Consider the following 20,657-nt stretch of genomic DNA (forward strand, 5'->3'; position numbering starts at 1 on the left):
TGGATAAAAGGGTTGGGATTGCAACAGGATTCATTTTGGAAAAACAATATGCTGAATTGATGTCCTAACGATTCAATAGTGCGAAGGAGCTTGGGTGTGAGCTCACGGTCTTCTGCTCAGTAAGCAAAATCGGTCATCAAGAGGTCACCGAGCTCCTTATATTACAAAACAATTAATATCAAGTTTCCGTTTAATTTGTTGTGACTATGTTTCAATCCCTCACCGACGACGGCAACAATTGCTCATGACCAGAATTTTATGTGGATTTCCAATCAACACGTCTTTCCTAAAACTCAAATATTACTTATTTTACGTACCCGTCTTTTTAACCGAAATTCATAACGGTCAATAGTGTAAGGTGCTTGATTTCTAACCCACGATCTTGTTCTCAGCAAGCAAAAAATATCGCTCTAAAGCCACCGGTCATAAATTATAGTGGAATCACCTCCCTGTGTGCCTGCTCAAAACTGTTCGATATTATCATAAATGGTGCTCTGTTCGCACGCTGCAAAAATTATATCGATACAGAACAACACGGTTTCTACCCGAAGCGCTCCGTGTCCACGAACCTGGTGCAGTTCACTTCTAACTGTCTGCGATGCATGGATTCAGGATGGCAAGTCGATACTGCGTATATGGATCTAAAAGCTGCATTTGACACGGTGGACCATAATATCCTGCTGGCCAAGCTTGGCATCTCGTCAACTGCTGTGGATTGGTTCAGATCTTACTTGGTGAATCGCTATGTACATGTCATGATTGGCGCGTCGGAATCGGATGTTTTCTCAAACAACTCGGGAGTCCCGCAAGGCAGTAACCTAGGACCGCTACTATTTTCGATCTTTTTAAACGATGTTGCCTTGCTGATACCATTAGGATGCCGCGTTTTCTATGCAGACGATACGAAAATCTACAAAATTATTAAAAGCCTCTCGGACTGCTGGGATCTCCAGAATATGTTAGGTATTTTTGCTGACTGGTGCTCAAGAAATTTGATGAGTCTAAGCATAGAAAAATGTAACATTATTTCATATCACCGAAAAATTGAACCAATCATGTTTGACTATGTTCTCTACGGACGCTGTCTTGCTCGTGTAGAGCACATAAAGGATCTCGGCGTTACCTTAGACTGCAGACTGACTTTCAGAATCCACTACAATGACATCATCGCCAGAGCTAATCGACAATTGGGCTTTATTTTCAAAATTGCCGACGAGTTTCGTGACCCGCTATGTCTCAGGTCACTTTACTGCTCGCTTGTGCGATCCTTATTGGAGTCAAGTTCAGTTGTTTGGTGCCCTTTCCATGCTAGCTGGATCACTAGAATTGAATCCGTTCAACGCAAGTTTGTGAGATATGCTCTTCGTTTCCTCAACTGGCGTGACCCAACGAACTTGCCACCGTACGAGGAGCGTTGCCGTCTCCTGGGAATCGAGCCATTAGAGGTGAGACGGACGGTCGCTCAAGCTATGTTCGCTGGAAAGCTGCTTACAGGTGACATTGACTGCCCAACACTGCTGTCACAACTAAATATGTATGCCCCTGAGAGGTCTCTTCGTCAACGCGACTTTCTGTTTTTGGAACCACGGAGCCGGAATTATACACAACACGAGCCAATTCGAGCAATCAGCCGGCAATTAAACAACTTTTTTTTATATGTTCGACTTCAATGTATCAGCTGACGTGTTTCGTCATCGGCTACTTGGCCTTTTCCGTACCGTTGACCGTAACTATTTACTTTAAGTTTTATTCATTTAGACAGTATTTGTCAGTTGAATTTTTCAATAAACAATAAACAATTAACAATAAACAATAGAGGCCTGGATAGATAGATCAATTCAGTAGTGTAACGTGGCTTGTTGGATTGCTGCAACTACCGACAAGATGGATTGCTGCAACTAGAGCGCGATCACACTGCTGAGCGCCGCCTACAAGGTACTCTCCCAAATTCTATGCCACTGCCTGTCACCATTTGCAAGAGAGTTCGTAGGGCAATACCAGGCGGAATTTATGGGTGCCCGCGCTACCACGGACCAAATTTTCACGATTCGGCGGGTTCTGCAGAATACAATGCCGCAAATACAACGTGCCCACAAATCTTTTGTTCATCGATTTCAAATCCGCATACGACACAGTTGATCGAGATCAGCTATGGCAGATTATGCACGAGTACGGATTTCCGGATAAACTGACGCGATTGGTCAAGGCGATGATGGATCGAGTGATGTGCGTTGTTCGAGTATCGGGAACACTCTCGAGTCCCTTTGAATCTCGAAGGTGATGAACTTTCGTGTCTGCTATTTAACAGAAGATGTGACCAGAAGAGCAGGTATAGACGCTAGTGGCACGATCTTCAGGTAGTCCATCCAGCTTCTTGGCTTCGCCGATGACATCGACATCATGGCACGAAACTTTGAGACGATAGCGGAAACGTACGTAACGTATCAGACGGAAGGCTGAAGTTAGGCGGATTGGACTTGCCATCAACGCATCAAAGACAAAATACATGAAAGGAAGAGGTTCTAGGGAAGACAATGTAAGCCTCCCGAGTTCAGTTTGATGGTGACGAAATTGAGGTGGTCGATGAGCTCGTGTATTTGGGCTCACTGGTGACTACCGAAAATGATACCAGCAGAGAAATTCAAAGACGCATCATGGCAGGGAATCATGCCTACTCTGGATTCCGGGGGACGCTCCGATTGACTGTCTACAAGACGCTGATTAGAACGGTGGTCCTCTACGGCCACGAGACCTGGACTATACTCGTGGAGGACCAACGCACCCTTGGTGTTTTCGAACGAAAGGTGTTGCGTACCATCTATGGTGGAGTGCAGATAGATGACGAAACGTGGAGAAGGCGATTGAACCTCGAATTGCATTAACTGCTGGGAGAAGCATCCATCGTCACATTTCAAAAATTGGGTGGTGGTTTTAGTGACTTAACAGGAATAAGAAGAAGAGGCGCGCAGCGGACAAGGTGGATCGACCAAGTAGAAGTTGACCTGCGGATCCATATGTGATTTCAGTTAGCTAAGTTTAATGTTGTTATATTATTTTGTTTTGACGTACTGCAAGGGCACTTTTATAGTAATTATCTGGAAAAAAGAGAAGGTTTTAGGCCCGTATACAGCAAAAAAATAATTTTAATATCACATCAAAGTGGATGCACTTCAATCGTGTCAAAAATATGGTGTAATATTACTTGCCAAAAAGGGCAAAATTATCATTAATACAGTGCATGTGCTGACATTACGTTGCTTTTACTGCATTTGTTTATTTGTGTGGCCATAAAAATTACGTGAGATTTTCGACATGATTAAGGTGCATCCTCTTGGATGTAATATTAAAATTTATTTTTTGCTGTGTAGGAGCAGACACTAAAATTGCATCACTCCCAGAGGATTTTCATTCTGGATAAGTAAACAAAATTAAAAACAAATAATTCGATGCAATTCCAGAGTGATATAATTTTTCCTGCTTGATTTAATTCCAGGCTCACAGGCACTGGCCACAAAACGATCTAATAGAAAAAAAATATTTGTCGATTCAATGACACTGTTACCTTCTTCACTTAAATGCCAAATGTTTTGTTAAAATTTTGTTTTACGATATTTAATCAAATCTCCAAAGGCTTGTCACCAAAATCAGCTGTTCCAAAAAGCGCTAGCCATTGTGGACTGTTCATAAATAACGCACCACAACCAGATTTTTTAAATTCTTTATTAAGGATGAATAAATTCTGCACAAAAAAAAATTAATTTTAATATTACATCCAAGAGGATGAACTTCAATCATGTCGAAAATCTCTTGCAATTTTTATGGCCATTGAATTAACAAAGAAAGAACTCAGTGTCTATACTGGTTTGATAACAGGACATTATCCATGTAAATATCATTTTAAGTTAAAAGGAAAGCTTCAAGAGGATATGTGTCGATTCTGCGGCATAGAAAAGGAAGACTCTGAACACCTGCTATGCTCTTGTGCAGCAATCTTCAATAAAAGGCGTATTTTTCTGGATAAGGGGCTGGCAGAACCCTTTGATATTTGGAATGCAGGTCTCAGTCAAGTAGTACATTTCATTCGAAATTTTATACCTGGCTGGGAAAATGCTTTTGGTCAGTCTATGTCGGTTGATTCACGAAATAGTGATACGACATAACTGATAAAGCAATATAAAAACGGGGAATATCACAGTAGATCAAAGTAATGGTCCCAGTTATAAATATACTCAACACGGAAAAAATGGCCACAACAATAAACAAATGCAGCAAAATTAGCGTAATATCATTTAATGCACTACATTAATGATAATTTTATCCTTTTTGGCAAGTAATATTTCACCATATTTTAGACACGATTGAAGTGCATCCACTTTGATGTGAATTTAAAATTAATTTTTGGCTGTGTGAAGTGAACTTTCCTAGAGATTTTGCTCATCTGATGAATAAAAGATAGCAAGTCAGGGGATATAATATCCATTTGGAGTCTGGATATCTGGATTGTGTACAAGGCAAATAAATAAATTATCGGCGTCGGGCAAGTAAAGTATCGGGCATCACACTCTACCACATCTACCGTAATAAGTATGTTAATTATTCGAAAAAAAAATCTGTTGTTCCGTTGCGATAGATTCTAATCCATGCAAAAAAAAATATCCCAAATTCTAATATAAATACAAGCAATCCAAGCAGAAAACATGATTCTTGAGTAGATGACATGGTCCAATCCCTCTTCGGGCTTGATTTACACAGACCATTCGAATCTACCGAGCGGAGAAGCCCATTTTCACGGCACATCCAATTTTGCATCCCCTCGAGCATCAAACTATTGTTCTCCGCTTTGCAGGGCGACGGTCTGTCATAAAGTTTACTCAAACGGAATTGAAGCATTTGGCCAACAGGCAGGCAGGCACATTTCCGGATTGACTACTCGGCAGGAAAATACAAACAAGTCGGTATGAAACATGCATTCTGCCAAAGCAGACCCAACATAACAAACATACTTACTCTTGAAATAGAAACAGACACATAACAAAAAACTTGCAAAGGCAAAACATTGCTCCCCGGTCGGTCGAGCCTGAAAAAAATTCGACTTTTCTGGCAAATGAAAATAGCATCGTGCAAGCGGTGAAAGTTTGTCATAGTGACGGCAGGGAAAGGGACGACGTCAGGGCTCCCGGGGAAAAGATTTAGGCCGAGTTGTTATTTCAGTTTCAGGATTGCAGCCAGCAGCGCTGAATGCGGGGGCAAACAAAAAATTGGCTCCTGTCGAATTGGTGATTTTTTTTTTCTGGGATGTTCGTTGTTTAAATTTGAATTTGCGAATCTGGATAGATGTGCAAATGCATATCCTCCTAGTTCACTGCGGGAATTGGTTCCGGGGTAATGGTGCTTTGCTTACCTACCGACAATATTCTACTGTTGCACACTCGAGAAACCGGCCGTCCGTCCGGGTTGGAAATTGTTTATGCTAACAAGAGTTGCGGTTTGCAGGAAGGACGGATGAAGGTATAGTTTTAAATTGGGCTGATGGGATTTGGCGTAAAACCGTAAAATTGCAGCTACCGTTCCCGTAGACTTTGAAATGTATGTCTGACATGATGTTTCATTTCCACTCGGCTCCGAATGGAACGATCCGGAAGAATTTAAAACACTGAACCTTGCTTCTGTCCGGTGCAATGAATCCGGAATCGGCGCATTATGCGATAGGACATGAATAATGCTGCAGTAAATTGATTCATAATCAAGTGAATACAAATAAAACATCCAGGTTGTTTGTTGGAGCTTTGGTGACATAATATTTCTCGAGAAAAATAAAAAGGACTCATGACGTAAGGGGGGGGTACATGAGAAATATCTTCCAAAACGGTCGGCACTCTAGAATGACAGCAGCGCAGCAGCCATAACGAGAAACTCTCGGTCGGGAAAACTCGTTGGGGCAAACAGACAGTCAAGACAGATAGTCGACAATATTCTCTCATTCAATTACGATGACAGCAGATGTTGATGGCATGCCTTCTGTCTTGCACTGCCGGTGCGGGACGATGACGACGACGAAGGCCAAGACGAGGGGAATCAGTTTCATTTCCCCGAACGACGTCAGAAAGCGTTGACCGTATCGTTTGAATTCTCATGATGCTTCCGGTCTAAGTAAATTGTCATTTTGTATTCCATTTTCATCATGTCGAATGCAATAATATGGCTAATAACATTCTCAATGCATTGTAGCACGTGCGTATGGAGATTTGTGATGCTCGAATGTATCTGAGATAAATGATCGTGCAATTTAAAAACCACGGCACACTTAGTAATGGATCACACTCTTTTGGTTATTACAGCGCTTTTAGTGGACGTTTTCGGAAACTTTTGACGTTTATTTGTTGACAACATTAACAATAACAGTACTTTTTTTCAGTTCATAAAACGCTCTTGTTTAGGAGGCAGTCACCATGCAATAGTAGGGTTACCATATGGTATCCTAAATGAGGACATGTTCTCCTTTTTCAATAATTTGCATTTTTTCCAGCAACATATTCATAAAATTGTTTTCAAAGAGCGTTGTTTGCAGCGATTATTTTTTTAATTATGGCACAACCTCATCTTATCTAGCAAATGCCATTCGATGGTGGGATTAGGAGTAAACTACATCTGTCAACTATAGTCTGGCGGATAGAATTTCGATCCGTCAAAAAGCAGAACCATTTCAAGTTATTGTCGACCGACAATTGAAAAGGTGCTACCTACTTTTTAAACAAAACGTTGCCTATTTTTTCCTCGCCAATCGATCGAAAATTACCAGCATTACCGGGAAACTTTCCCCAACCCAAAGATGTTGTCAGTTTGCGTAGGCGAGCCTTGAGTCGCGAGAAAAGGGTTTACGAAGTTTTGTTCGCAATAGCTGATGTGCTCTTTTCTGTTGTTGGTCGTGATTTGCTCGATTAGTTCCGCTATTTAACGGCTCAATTGGTTCCCGAGATTCTTTCCACCGGACTATGAGTATAGCGACTATACTGTCAACCCCCCTACATTAAGGCTGCGGTCCTTTTGGTGAAAATTTTCAAATAAACCTACTATTCTACCAGACTTATTTCAGACCGACAAGGAATAAATTTTGACAAACAATTTCTCGAAAGTTGGACGATCAACAAAAGAGGGATTTTCAAACATTATAATTTATTTCTGAAGCATCAGTGAGAATTCATCAAATGGAACACAGAATTAGATTAATGGAACGCAGTTTTCTGATTTTTTACTTAAATTTGACATTTCGAAAATAAATTATAATGTTTGGAAATCTCTCTGTTGTTGATCGTGTGATTTTCGAGAAGGTGTCTGCCAAAATTAATTCTTGGTCTACCAGAAATAAGTCTGGTACAATAGCAGGTTTATTTGAAGCTAATCTATCTGTCAAATTTAAGTTAAAATTCAGCAAATGGAACACAACTGCAAAGATTGAATCCAACATGTGTTCGATTTTGAAGTTGTGGTTCTATGGGATTTTAGGTATTCCAAGCATAACTATTCAAATCGACGTATCTGATTTTGCAAGCAATCACTTCAATTCACAAGCTCACTCACTAACAACACCAGCTAGTAGGGGAAAGATGGTGATGGTCTTTGTTTGTGTGGGTTAGCTAGCAGTTAAGACAAATCGTCGATTGAAGAGACTGCTTACGAAAGCAGATACGTTGATTTGAATAGTTACGCTTGATTTGCTTAGGCCATTGTCATACTAAGAGTGAAGAGGTACGAATGTAAGGAATAATATCAATAAGGTTTCCTTTAGAGTCCTATGCTGAATCAATGGTAAAATTAACAGGTTTCAATCGGTGATGACATGTATCCTGATTTTTGTACATGATAAAAGTTGGGATGGTTGAGGCTGTAAAGCTGTAGTTTTCATGCAAATCAGTTAGACTAGATCATTTCCAAGTATCAAAAATGAATTATGAAGGCTAGTTTGATGCATTTTTCAGAAGTATAACGAGAAGATGAATTGAATTAATAACGACTACAAGTTATGAACAATCTCAATTGAACCTGTGCAAATCATGACTTTTGTGATAGCCCACATATTATTCAAACATTTGATAAAAACTCCTTTAATGTTAAGAAAAGGAATAATTGTCCTTCTTAATCTCCAAACCTCAAATGAAAATTCTTCCTTTTCAAGTTTTTGATATTGTAACCCTATGCAAGAGGAGCGTAGAAAAAAAATCCTGTGCTGTCGGAAAATGCATCTTGGCCCGCGTTCAAGCTGGCTAAAGTGTTGCATTGATTACAGATCCTAGGAACAGCGAGACTGCCCGGTTGACAGCATTAATGCCTAATCATTTGGGACACTGTTAACACTGCCACAATGCATTTGAGGGATACGAACAAATGGCTCTTTTTAGGACGACCATTTTAAAAATAGTTAAGTTAAAATTTTAGATTTTTGAAGAATTTAAAGAATCAAACCAAAAAAAATGCACCGGCCAATCGCGGTCCTACGTCAAGTTTCCGTTCCGGCCCTTAGGCACAGATTCTTCTAACTTTTTTACATTTGGAAATGTGCAAAAAGTTCTTTTACATTTTGTCTTACCGGAATTCCTTTATGAACAGCTTATTTAGTGTGTTGATTTATTTTCTTCTAAATTCCGTTATAATTGCTTACCTTTCGGAAAATACGCGTATTTCGTCTACAAATTGCATACTTCATCAGTGCCAAGTAGTGTTGAATACTTGGCGCTGATCAAGTCTGCAAGTAGTAGACGAAATACACGTAGGTATCTGTCAAAAGATAAGCAATTATAACGGAATTAAAAAGGAAATAAATCAACACACTCACTATACGATATCAACAGTAAAACCCTTAGCTAAAAAATGCAACCAATGTTACCAATTCGTAAATAATGCAGTGAGTAAGTTAGATTAGATAGTAGAACATATCAACATATCAACATATATAAAAATGGAGAAGCAGAAGAACCGAAAAGGTATCGCGATATCACAACTACTTAAAAAGGTAGCGCGCGGTCTCACGCACACTTTTGTGCATCTGGATATCTCTATTAGTGAAAAAACAAGAATAAGTTTTACTACAACAGGCTTCTATTACTACAAATTATTATTATAAATAATAATAATAATGTCCGAGAAGGGCACAATAACCTAGCTATTTAACACTGTAATGGAGGAAATGCCATTTACCAACCCGTAGCTTCCGGGAAAGAAGCAACACCAACATGGAGTTGAGAACAAGAAGATTAAGACCAATGCGATCGCATGAGGAAGGAGCCCCTTCTGGAGCTGGTCCTCGCACAGGGGACAGAGCGAGCGGCCAGTGGCTGGAGGAAGATGAGGTGCAATAGCGGCCCTTCAGTCAACGGGCTCAGACCGTAACTCACACGCGAGACCAAACTGGTAGCAATAGACAACACCAAGGCAATGCTGCACCTGCTAATGATGCTGTGGTTGACCGGCGTCAATCGCTCACTTTAGCAGGTCGCCAAAGGCAGCGGATCATGTGGACGAGGGATATGCACCAGTACGTGATGCGCTGCTACTACGTTTGCACGAGGTGGGAGACGGATATGTCCGGCATATCAAGGATGCTGGATATGTTCAATGAGCGGTTCCCTCGATTTGCCAACCAGCGTGACCGGAACAAGTTGTATACTAGGCAGCGAGCAATCATGTCACACAATTTGCTCGCACCGGCTGAGGTAGAGTGCATCAAGCTGGAAGTGCACAGGGAACTATGGATGGAAGGGAATGGATCCAGCGATACGTCGAGAAGGAGTTCTGTTGGGCTGAATGCATCACTTGCGAGTGAGAGACGTGAGTGGATTGCAGCGGTAAACACGTCAACGGAGGAGCCAACCACTCCTGTCCTAGTAGTAGACCAACAACGACAGCAACTATGGGATGAGCTAGCTTTTAGAATGAACGCAGCGGCTACACTGTTCCAATGGACGGACCCCATGTTCCGGCACAGGATACCAAAACTGCAGTATTCCTACTGGCAAACGAGTGCAGTAAGCATTCTCAACGAGGATATTTTGCCACAGCACTTGGAAGCCGTTGAGAACCTTGAGGACCTGCAGTTCATAGTGTACTGTGCTGCTATGGCCGTGGTACAAACGTTGGGATTGCGGACGTACCCGCAAGGAGACGGTTAAAGTCGTACACTTCGCAACGCACAAAAACCCGTATGGATGCGACGCCTGTAGGGCCCAATCGTCACAATTCGGACTAAGATTGGTCGGTTGACACAGTACAAGAGGGGAAACCGATGATCGCGGCTAGTTCTTCACGTTGCTGAAATTGTCAAGCCCGCAGAGCTCCATGACCTCACTTAAGCCGATATTACTGAGGTTCTCGAGACTCATGTACAGCGGTTGAGTTTTCTTGCTAAACGGATGCGACGTTATGGAAAAATTTGGAAGCGGAAGAAGGAAAATCGAATGTTCAACACTAACGAAAGAGAGTTCTACAACCACATCCGTAACAACAAAACCGACTATAGCGAAGGACTCCCGGAGATTGGCGATGTAGCACAGTTTTGAGCCGATATGTGGGAGAATCCTGTTCAACATAACAGTGATGGGATGTGGTTGGCAAAGGAAGAGGATAGGAGTAATGGAATTGTAAGTATGCCCACGGTCGTTGTAACCGCTCAGGATATTCGGGAGGCTACCCGGTATACCAGGAACTGGGCTGCACCAGGAGCAGGCTTTGTGCATAAGTTCTGGTATAAAAAGTTCACCTCAATCAATGGACGGATGGCGGAATGCTTCAATATGGTACTAGAAAACCCCCAATAGCTACCAGAATTCATTACCAGAGGAGTAACCTATCTTCTACCCAAGGACAAAAACACGGCTAATCCCGCCAAGTACAGGCCAATAACATGTCACTCCAGCCTATACAAAGTACTCTCATCAGTAATAAATCAACGGCGCCGGTGGTGTAGTGGTAAGCGTGATTACCTCTCACCCCAGCAGGCCTGGGTTCAATCCCAGTCGGCGCCGCCGGGATGTTCTGAGGCATAACATCTCTGATCACGCCTTCCTTCGGATGGGAAGTAAAGCCGTTGGTCCCCGGTTCATGAGTTGATGGGTCGATAGGTAGGGTCCAGGTGGCACGTCGGTGGCATTGGTGCTCAGCACGGAAAACAAGATCGACGGAAAAAACAAACCAAAGGAAAAAAAAAAAAAAAAGTAATAAATCGGAAGATACAGAACCATTGCATTGTAAACAACGTTATGGCCGAAGAACAGAAGGACTGCCGGCAAAACACTCAAGGCTGCAAAGATCAGGTCATCATCGATGCAGTTATTGTCGGTCAGGCGAGCCAGAAAAGGAGAAATCTGAGCATGGCGTACATCGACTACAAGTAGGCGTACGACTCAGTACCGCATTCGTACCTTCTCAAGGTACTGCAGTTGTACCAGGTGGACGGTGGAGTCATCAGGCTTATGCAGCACGCAATGGGAATGTGGAGCACATGTCTCCACGTTACTGACGGAGCAGTGGGGGAAGGGGGATTTTCCAAGGCGATTCCTTTAGTCCGCCATGGTTCTGCCTTGCGATGAATCCCCTCAGCAGAGCACTCAGCCAATGCAACTATGGCTACCATTTGAACAGTGGAGGAAGAAGCACAAATGGTACCCACACCTTCTACATGGACGATTTGCGGAAACAGTGGTCTCTTGCAGCTTGTAACGGTGTTCAGTAATGACATCCGGATGGAGTTTGGAGTCGATAAATGTCGAACAGTCAATATTCGTCGGAGTCAAGTAATGGATACTGGTAGTTTCCGCATCGGAATATGGTTGAAGGCGAAAGCTACAAGTACCTGGGGTTCCTGCAGCTGAAAGGGATTTACCATACAGCGATCAAGAAGGAGCTGCAGGAAAAGTTCTTGTATCGAATCAATCGTGTTCTGCGATCGTTCCTGTCGGCCGGCAACAAGAGAAAGGCGATAAACACGTTTGCCGTGCCCCTGTTGGCCTACAGCTTTGGGGTGATCAAGTGGACCAAAACAGACTTGGAGGCGACAGAACGAGCAGTACGAGTGGCGTTTACTAAGCATCGCATGCATGACCTAAAGTCAGCCGTCGAGAGAGTCACCTTGCTACTTAATGAAGGAGGAAGAGGCATCACTGATATCCAAGCGCTATGTGTATCCCAGATTCAGCAGTTGCCGAGCTACACAAATTTAGGTGCTCTGAGAGTGACATATACGAGCGTCAATTTTGACATAAAGTTTAATCATAACATACGCGAAATATAGCTCAACCAAACGTACTCTTTTTTTAGTCTCGGAGCACTTAATATTACATGGCATGTTTGTTTACGTCTCATATTTTATGTCAAAGATGGATTCCGTCACGTGTAAAATTAGCTATTTCTAAGTGTGTACTTCGTAGAAAGCCAGAACCGTCACGAAGTCTACCGTGCTGTTTGTGAGGCAGACCACGGGTTCAGCGCCCTGCATCTGGCACAGGAAGACTACCAGTTGATTTGCGACCTAAAAACTGTCGAAGATAAAGTCGCATCGTGGAAGCTGAATTAGTTGCATGGGATGCATCCCCATCAGTTGGAACAAACATAATAGGGTATAAGTCAACTGATGAATGAGATCCACAGAACTTAACTTGGATGAATAATAATTACAAATTCATAGAATTATGTTGAGTTGACTTTTTTTTAAACTAATCCAGTCATGCAAACGTTATATAAACTATTATAGAACATGTGTGTTTTAATAATAATAAAAATAACAATGCTAGTTTTCAATAGAGAAACATTATCAAATAACTCGATAGCAAATTTAGTTTCCTAACATTGCATACGAAAATTCTCAAATTATGCATCAAATTCAATGCATTTCTTTGATCCTCTTCCCAGATTGCACACCGACCGCGTTTCAAAATGCCTCTATTGATCGAATCATTATTCTGAATTTAAAAGCTATAAATTTTAATGAGTCAAACATCGATCAAAAATAAAACCTCATACAAGACAACGCACCACACCAACCGCACCTGTCCGGTAGTGGCCTTTCAACCAACTCAGTGTCATTCAACACAAAATGAGTGTCAGCGCAAAAGCCATTATATTGATAACGGTTAACAGCAAATATTGGCCAGCATGATGATGAAACACCAGAAAAAAAAAGTGATGAGTCAGCTCGAAAATTGCCACACATAGCTCCCGCTAGGATCGCATGGGGCTTGACAGAATTCAGTATGCGAAGAGGAGCATTTATTATGTTTCACTAATTGGCACACATCGCTGGGCATCAATTAAATGCATAGCTTTTATACATTTTGGCAAACGCCCTTCTTGCACAGCCTGCCATTTACGGATGTTCGGACAGCAAGTGAGGTGGAAAAATGTCCCTGTCATCGGTAATTCTTTGTCTTTGAGGAACCATTTCGTTATCATGGATCGTTTATCGTCCCATACCATGCCTGGGAGCAGCCGGATACAGATTACAAACGTAAAACGGAAATGCTCTGTCACCAGCAACAGACTTCTTTTCATCACATCTCGGTTTGCCAATAGGTACTAGGGTGGGGTCAGTTTGTCATCAGCGTTATTTGTTCTTTTGTATTTAGTGTTGTGGATGACGGACATTTCTAGAATTGAGCTGAGCAGTCCTACGCCAAATAACAAAGAAAACAATATTTTTTTTTGACGTAGGACTACGTCTTTGATTTCTATATTAAGGTACACTTTGTGTAAAACCGAAAATGGGACATGTAACAAATTAAGAAAGATTTTGAACGTTAATAACTCAGCTGCCCCTGGTCCAATTTCAATAATTTTATCACCATTCGATCAGAAATATGGCTACGCATCGAATGTTGATTTTCAACAAGAAACTATTGAAAAACTGGTAAATGTCCAGCATTGTCCAAAAGCGTCGAATTAACTAACAAATCCACCAATTACCTACATGCATATGCTGCTTCCCCAGCACAGTCGTCAGAGAGAAGTAAGTAGACGAAACAAGTTGAAGTGGCATTCGCCTCCGATCCTCGGGCGCGTGCGAATACGGAGTTTGGAATTGCATAATATTTTGCACAAGGAAAAGAGCCAGTGTCGCTACTTGATAGCAAACTACTCATAATGGGAGGAGTCTTTGTAGCTTTTATACCACTTGGTTGCACATCATTCTGCTTTAGCCTGAAAGGATATAAAAGAGCGCTGCTGTATGGCATTAGTTCATTTTCGCTTCGGACGGCGTGGTGAACAGCAATAGCAGCAGTAGGAAGGTGGTGGCTAGTCCACTCTTCTATAACCCAACAAGCAACAATTGACTGGACGTGGCAAAGGAGGTGCCAAGCGTCATCGCAAAGTTCTTCGAGATAACCACCATCGGTCGTCTGGCTCGTCGTGGTGGTGTCAAACGTATCTCCGGTCTGATCTACGAGGTGTGCTGAAGGTGTTCCTGGAAAATGAGGTCTGTGATGCTGCCACCTACACTAAACTCGCCAAGCGTAAGTGGCCATGGATGTCCTCTTCAATAAAACGGCCCTTTTCAGGGCCATCAAGCTTACATCAGTAAATAGTTGGAATAGAATTTATCGGTGCTTGTTTGTTCATATTCAGAACCACAAGCCCCCAACGACCACACAAAATGCTCTCCAGAGTTGTAATCTTGTAACCAAACTTGGAAGCAGGGGTGCAAGTGATTTTGATTGATTCTCTTAATCAAATTTCTCTTTGAAAAAAAAATTACTACATATTTGGTACGCCTACAATTCAAAAACGGAAAGAGTTGAGATAATAGATAATTGATCAATTTAAAGAACTAAATGCTCTTCACATTTATTCCGTTCACTAGCGGTCCTACGTCAAGCTTCCGTTCGTGCCTATTGGCACGGACCCTTCTATTTTTTTCAATCGGCGCTTACATATGTAATTTAATGTGGATTATAGAATTTTTTGTATGTTACCAAAATTTATGAATGGTTTGCAATTAAATGTTGAGATAATTTATTGATTATTGAATTATCACACTGTATACCATGAAAAAGCAGCCTATTTGTGAGTTTTTGCCTGTTCTCAAGTAAATGCACACTTAGTTAATTTTCAATAGGTCACTATTGAAAAATACCACATGTCCAACTGTTGCAATGGTGATCAAAATTATCACAGAATGTCTGAAAACAGCGCATTCCCTAACACAGACTTAAAAATCGAATTCGATGTGGTCCCACTAAACGGTGCTCATTAAATCACCGTAAGTGGTGGTGTCCAGTTCAGCAGCAGCAGTAGTAGCAGCAGCAGCAGCAGGAGTGCTTTCAACAACAACAACAACAACGAAAGGCTGCCTGCAAGCAGCGAGATCTGCAGCTCGGCAGCTCATATGAGCAATCATAGAGAAGGAGGAAGAAGTCCCACCGCTAGGCTAGGATCGAAATCAGTAGCTCGTCGTGCTCAGATCAGTATTACTCAACCATCACTACAAAACGGTCCTTTTCAGGACCACCATAAATTTGTTAAGAGTATTATTTGGACATTCTTCAAGGTTATCAGTTCCCGCAAGCAGCTAGCTATCAAGGCTCAACCTGGTATCTATAGAAGGTGTGGAATTGTAGACCCGAGTGTATTGGTGAGATTAATCATCGTCCGACCATTTTCCAGAACACGCTGGTAGGAAGTGTTAAAGAATTTGAGAGAAGTGGGAATAATTCGTTTTGGGTGTATGTTCAGTCCCCAGAAAGCCAATAAAATCAAATTTGTGAGAAAATTAGCTGGCACGAGTTCAATCTCTCGAATTCCCTCCTTTTTTACATATCCTGCACAAACGATACTTTCCGCCCCGCCCCATTCATATAATTCGGAAGGAAATCATGTGAGGGGTTAATTAAATACTCTTTAATACCAAAATGCACAAAATTTTTAAAACTCGTAAATAACAAAAAAAAATCAAAATACACCTTTTAAAGTCGGGTAGATGAATCAAAAATACTCAAGTTGACAGTCCCTTGGATTCTCTTCATCAGCTCTTTGAAATAAATACTACAAATTTGATACGCTTACAAATAAAAAACGGAAGATAATTGATGATTGATCAATTAAAAGAACTTAATGTTCACATTTGTTCCGTCCACTAGCGGTCCTACGTCCAGCTTCCGTTCGTGCCCTAGGCACAGACCCTTCTACTTTTTTCAAAACAAATGTAGCATAAAGTTTACAAAATTATTTAAATTGCCTTCTTGCGAACATTTCACAATCTGCTAACGTCATGAACCATTTCAAATTCTGCATACATTTCATGCAAGTATGTAATGTAATATTACACTACCCGGTTGGGTGCAAGTAATGGTTTACAACCCAATTATATACACTGATAGGCAAAATAAAGTGCCCACCCCATCATTTTTGAAATTTCTCTCATTTATTTGGTTCAAATTCAAATAAACACACCGTAGTCTGTTTCGATGTCTTACCTTTATTATTCTTTTAAAGTTACACCTATGGAATACTGAAAATATAAAGTTTTACTTGAAGTAAAAGAAAATCAATTTGGATTGAAAAAGAAAACAGTGACAAAAAAAAGTGCCCACTTCAAAAATCGGTATGTTTTCGATAAGTTTCCATCGGAAAACCCCTCGATTGTTTTTGTTTTGAAAGTTTGACATGTATTGAAGCAAACGGGTGGAACTGGTGCATTTGTAAACGTGATCGCATTTGAATCAGTTGAAAAAAATGGAGGACGTAGTGATTTCGAAAGCAATTCCCGTGTGTATCCGAAAATTGGTTGTTCGTGATGTGCAAAACGGTGAATCGCACCGGTCTGTCGCTAGGAAGTACAATATCAGCAAAACAGCGGTCGGGAAAATTCTGCAGAAAATGAAATCGTTCGGATCAGTGGTGGATCGCCCTGGCAGAGGCAGGATGCGCAAAACGGATGCGAGAACGGACACCAAGATCATGCGTGAAGTGAAGAAGAACCCGAAGGTAACTGTCCGCGAGATCCAGGAGGCTCTTCAGCTAACAGTTTCCAGTCGAACTGTTCGTCGCCGTCTCGTAGCACAGGGGTTGAACAGCAAAGTTGCTCGGAAGCGCCCATTTATCAGCAAGGCAAACAAAGTCAAACGGCTTAAGTTTGCTAAGGAGCATGCTGATAAGCCCCTAGAGTTCTGGAAAACGGTTCTCTGGACGGACGAATCAAAATTCGAACTGTTCAACCGGAAGCGACGGGTTCGTGTGTGGTGTAGATCGGGTGAGGAGCTTCAGGAGCGCCACATACAAGGCACGGTGAAGCATGGAGGAGGAAATGTGATGGTCTGGGGGTGCTTTTCGTGGGGTGGAGTGGGAAGCCTGGTGAAAATCGACGGGATAATGACGGCAGATTCCTACATCGACATCCTGCGGGAAAATCTGGAAGTTTCGCTGATCCAGACGGGCCTTGAGGAGAAATTCGTATTCCAGCAGGACAACGATCCGAAGCATACTGCCAAGAAGACTAAGTCTTTCTTCCGGTCATGTCGAATTAAACCACTGGAATGGCCTCCACAAAGCCCGGACCTCAACCCCATCGAGAATTTGTGGGCGATTCTCGATGCCAGGGTTGACAAAACTGGTGTTACCAATAAAAATAACTATTTTGAAGCCCTGGAGCGCGCCTGGGAAGAACTAGATCCACAGCACCTGAAGAATCTAGTGGAGAGCATGCCGAAGCGCCTGCAGCTGGTCCTGAAGGCCAAAGGAGGACACATTAACTATTAGGCTGGTATTCTTTTACTTTATTTTATGTTTTCTGGAGTTAAAATGCAGTGGGCACTTTTTTTTGTCACTGTTCTTTTTTACACCCATTTTGATTTTTTTTTCTTCGAGTCAGTCTCTTCTTTTTATCTGGTATTCTATAAGTGAAACTTAAAAAGAATATAAAGAATAAGATATAAAAAATACTACAGTGTATTTACTTTAATTTGAACCAAATAAATGAGAGAAATTCAAAAAATGATGGGGTGGGCACTTTATTTTGCCTATCAGTGTACCTATCATCATTAATGTATGTAACTGTTAATTACCACCTCCTTTGGCTAATACGTCGCAATTGGAATAATGTGTCATCCGTTTACTTAATATTGTTCAACCGTTCGCTTTGAAAGCTTTCTAAGCCAGTGCACCATTCATGCATTCATAAATACTGCAACCTCAATAATACTCTTTGTCCAGGAAAGCTGCATTCCAGACCGGGAACTGAACCCACCGCCTTAACTTTGAAACTTTAAAAAGTACCGCAAGCTGACAGGCGCAAACAAGAATAATATTTAATTTCATTTCACGTTCTTCTACGTCACTCGCCAACATTGCTACATACACACAATCATCGCCCAACATCGGAAGGTCGAAATATTTGCCCAATCATTCATGAAGTGATTTGCACGCCCCGAACGTTCCTCCAACAATTCAGCCCAAAACCAGTTGAGCTCTGCAGCCGCGCCCTGCCACGCGTGTGCTGCTCACACATACTGACACACATACACTCGCAGCGGGAGAACCTTCATTCTGCATGCAGAAGTTTTCGCCCGAACACAAGAAGACAAATACCGCTCCGACACACCGCAGATTCAAGCACCCCACAGTGTGTTCTGTCAACATTCAAATCACACATAATCCACTTTCGAAATTTGCTACATTCCTTCGGTTCTGCTGCTGGTGCTGCTGCTGCTGCTCCTTACTGCCTTCCTGCTGGCGTGAGGGTGTGACCAAGTGCTCGCCTAGTATCTATTATGTGCAGCAGTAGGTAGATGGCTTTCACAACATTCCAGCAGGCAACTTTTCCACCTTCTTCATTTTTCCTGATCTAGGTCTTCTTCAGGCAACCTATTTCCGTCTCCGAACCTCGATGTTCATTCATGCACAAGGAGGACCGACTTTCGCTCCTCAACCGTTCCGGGGTGGAAAGTGTGTGTTGAAAACCATCAAGTCTGAAATGCCGTTTAACTTTATTCCCGCACATTCTCCCACACTCGCACAAAACCCATTCGAGTAAACGGTCTTCTAGCCCATTTCCGGACGGCAGCGTCTCTCGGTAAAACATTCGTAATGGCACTACTTTTAATGTCGGGATGCAATTTTCATTGGACGTTTTTTGGAGGGACCGATTCCTCTGAAGACGAACCCATTGCAGCTAGCAGCCGGAAGCTGGAACCCAAAACTTTCGTTCACCATCAGCTATCAACGGCTGGTTGTGCCAGGCATCAAGAAGTTTTGTTGTCGGATTGCGAATCAGAATCGAATCGCCATATAGGAACTATGTATATGTGATTGTAGAACGATGACGGCAGCGGTGACGATGATGCTTGTAGGTATATTGTGGCCTGGATTGCTTCCGAACTATCACATGTCGGTCTGCAAAGTGGCTGCAAGCCAGGATTCGGAACGGGGGTGGCGATATCATCACTTCAGGTACACCGCAAAACGACAACAGTGCTTTTCCAACCTACGGATAGGACCCACGGGGAAGTGACACAGCAGCACACGACACGCTTTGTGGACGACGACGACGACGACGCTCCATGTGAGAGCTGCCATTTGCAAGCGATACGATCGTTGTGATTTTATTCAATTCCCACGGGGATTTCCTACCAGCAGCACCAGAGTAGATAACTGCGGTAGGAGGGGGTCGCGAGAGGCGGATCGTACTTGGCTCTCACCTGAGCTTACTTGAGCAGTGATATGGCTGAAAACTGATGCTCCTGGGTCAATTTAAATGGGTGGACGATTGTGTACATTCCGGTGAGTGTTGAGTTTCACTAAATTGATTAAACCAACATCGACTGGAGCCGATTCAATCAAACTAGAAAGGTTTCAGCGAGATTCGACGTGTGTTTGCGGATGAGTAAGCTAGATGGAATCGATAGTTTATGAGCCTGGATTCTAAATTTTTGAAAGTTATTTTAACAAAAGAAGAAATGAAATCTCATGATGAACGTAGGAAACATAATAAAAAAGCGAGTCAAGTACACATATTTGGAATTTTGCCAGGTATAGTTGATTTTTATATTGTGAGATATTCTATGAAATTATTTGAGAAATCAATAAATTAAGTCAAGTAGAACACATTTTCAAGGGAATTTTAAAAATCAAAAATATCAAAGGACTCCTTTGTGTCTCAGGACGTCCCACAGATTTTTGTAGTAAATGAATACTTGGTTGACCTGCTCCAGAATGATGTGGAACGTGACAATACCCAAGTAACCTAAAGTTATGATAAAAGGCAATTTGAGGCTTAAGCAGCTTTGTTTAGAAAGGTGATCTATAAAATTCTAAGCAGCCTCATTTTTAAGTCATCATAAGAACTTGAAAGTTCCGGTACCATTTTTGAAGAACATTCCAGGCAGCTTCTGGCGGAACTAATTTAATATTTAGATCTCACTTTTATGAAAGTTAATTCTAAAATCAGATCTTTATAAAAGTTTTTTTGACGTAGGACGTCTGTGATTTTTATATGGGGGTACACTTTGTGAAAACCTTAAAAGAAACATGTAACAAAATTATGAAAGATTTTGAACGTTAATAACTCAACTACCCCAGGACCAATTTCAATAATTTTATCACCAATCGATCAGAAATATTTCAATAATATTTTGACTGTTGATTTTCAACAAGAAACTATTGAAAAAATGGTAAATGTCAAG

At 41.8% G+C, this 20,657-nt stretch overlaps 1 protein-coding gene and 1 pseudogene across 1 annotated transcript in view; one reads left to right on the top strand and one right to left on the bottom strand.

Moving 5' to 3' along the window:
* Positions 1-20,657, bottom strand: part of LOC135710239 (neural-cadherin-like) — a 1,396,020-nt gene that overhangs the window by 884,632 nt on the left and 490,731 nt on the right. The window lies entirely within an intron of this gene.
* LOC135710227 (uncharacterized) lies at positions 9,228-12,601 on the top strand (annotated as a pseudogene).

This window comes from Ochlerotatus camptorhynchus, unplaced genomic scaffold, assembly GCF_037179485.1.
Source record: "Ochlerotatus camptorhynchus isolate MF236.1 unplaced genomic scaffold, CSIRO-AGI_Acam_v1.1 ptg000372l, whole genome shotgun sequence".
NCBI classification, from domain to species: Eukaryota; Metazoa; Arthropoda; class Insecta; order Diptera; family Culicidae; genus Ochlerotatus; species Ochlerotatus camptorhynchus.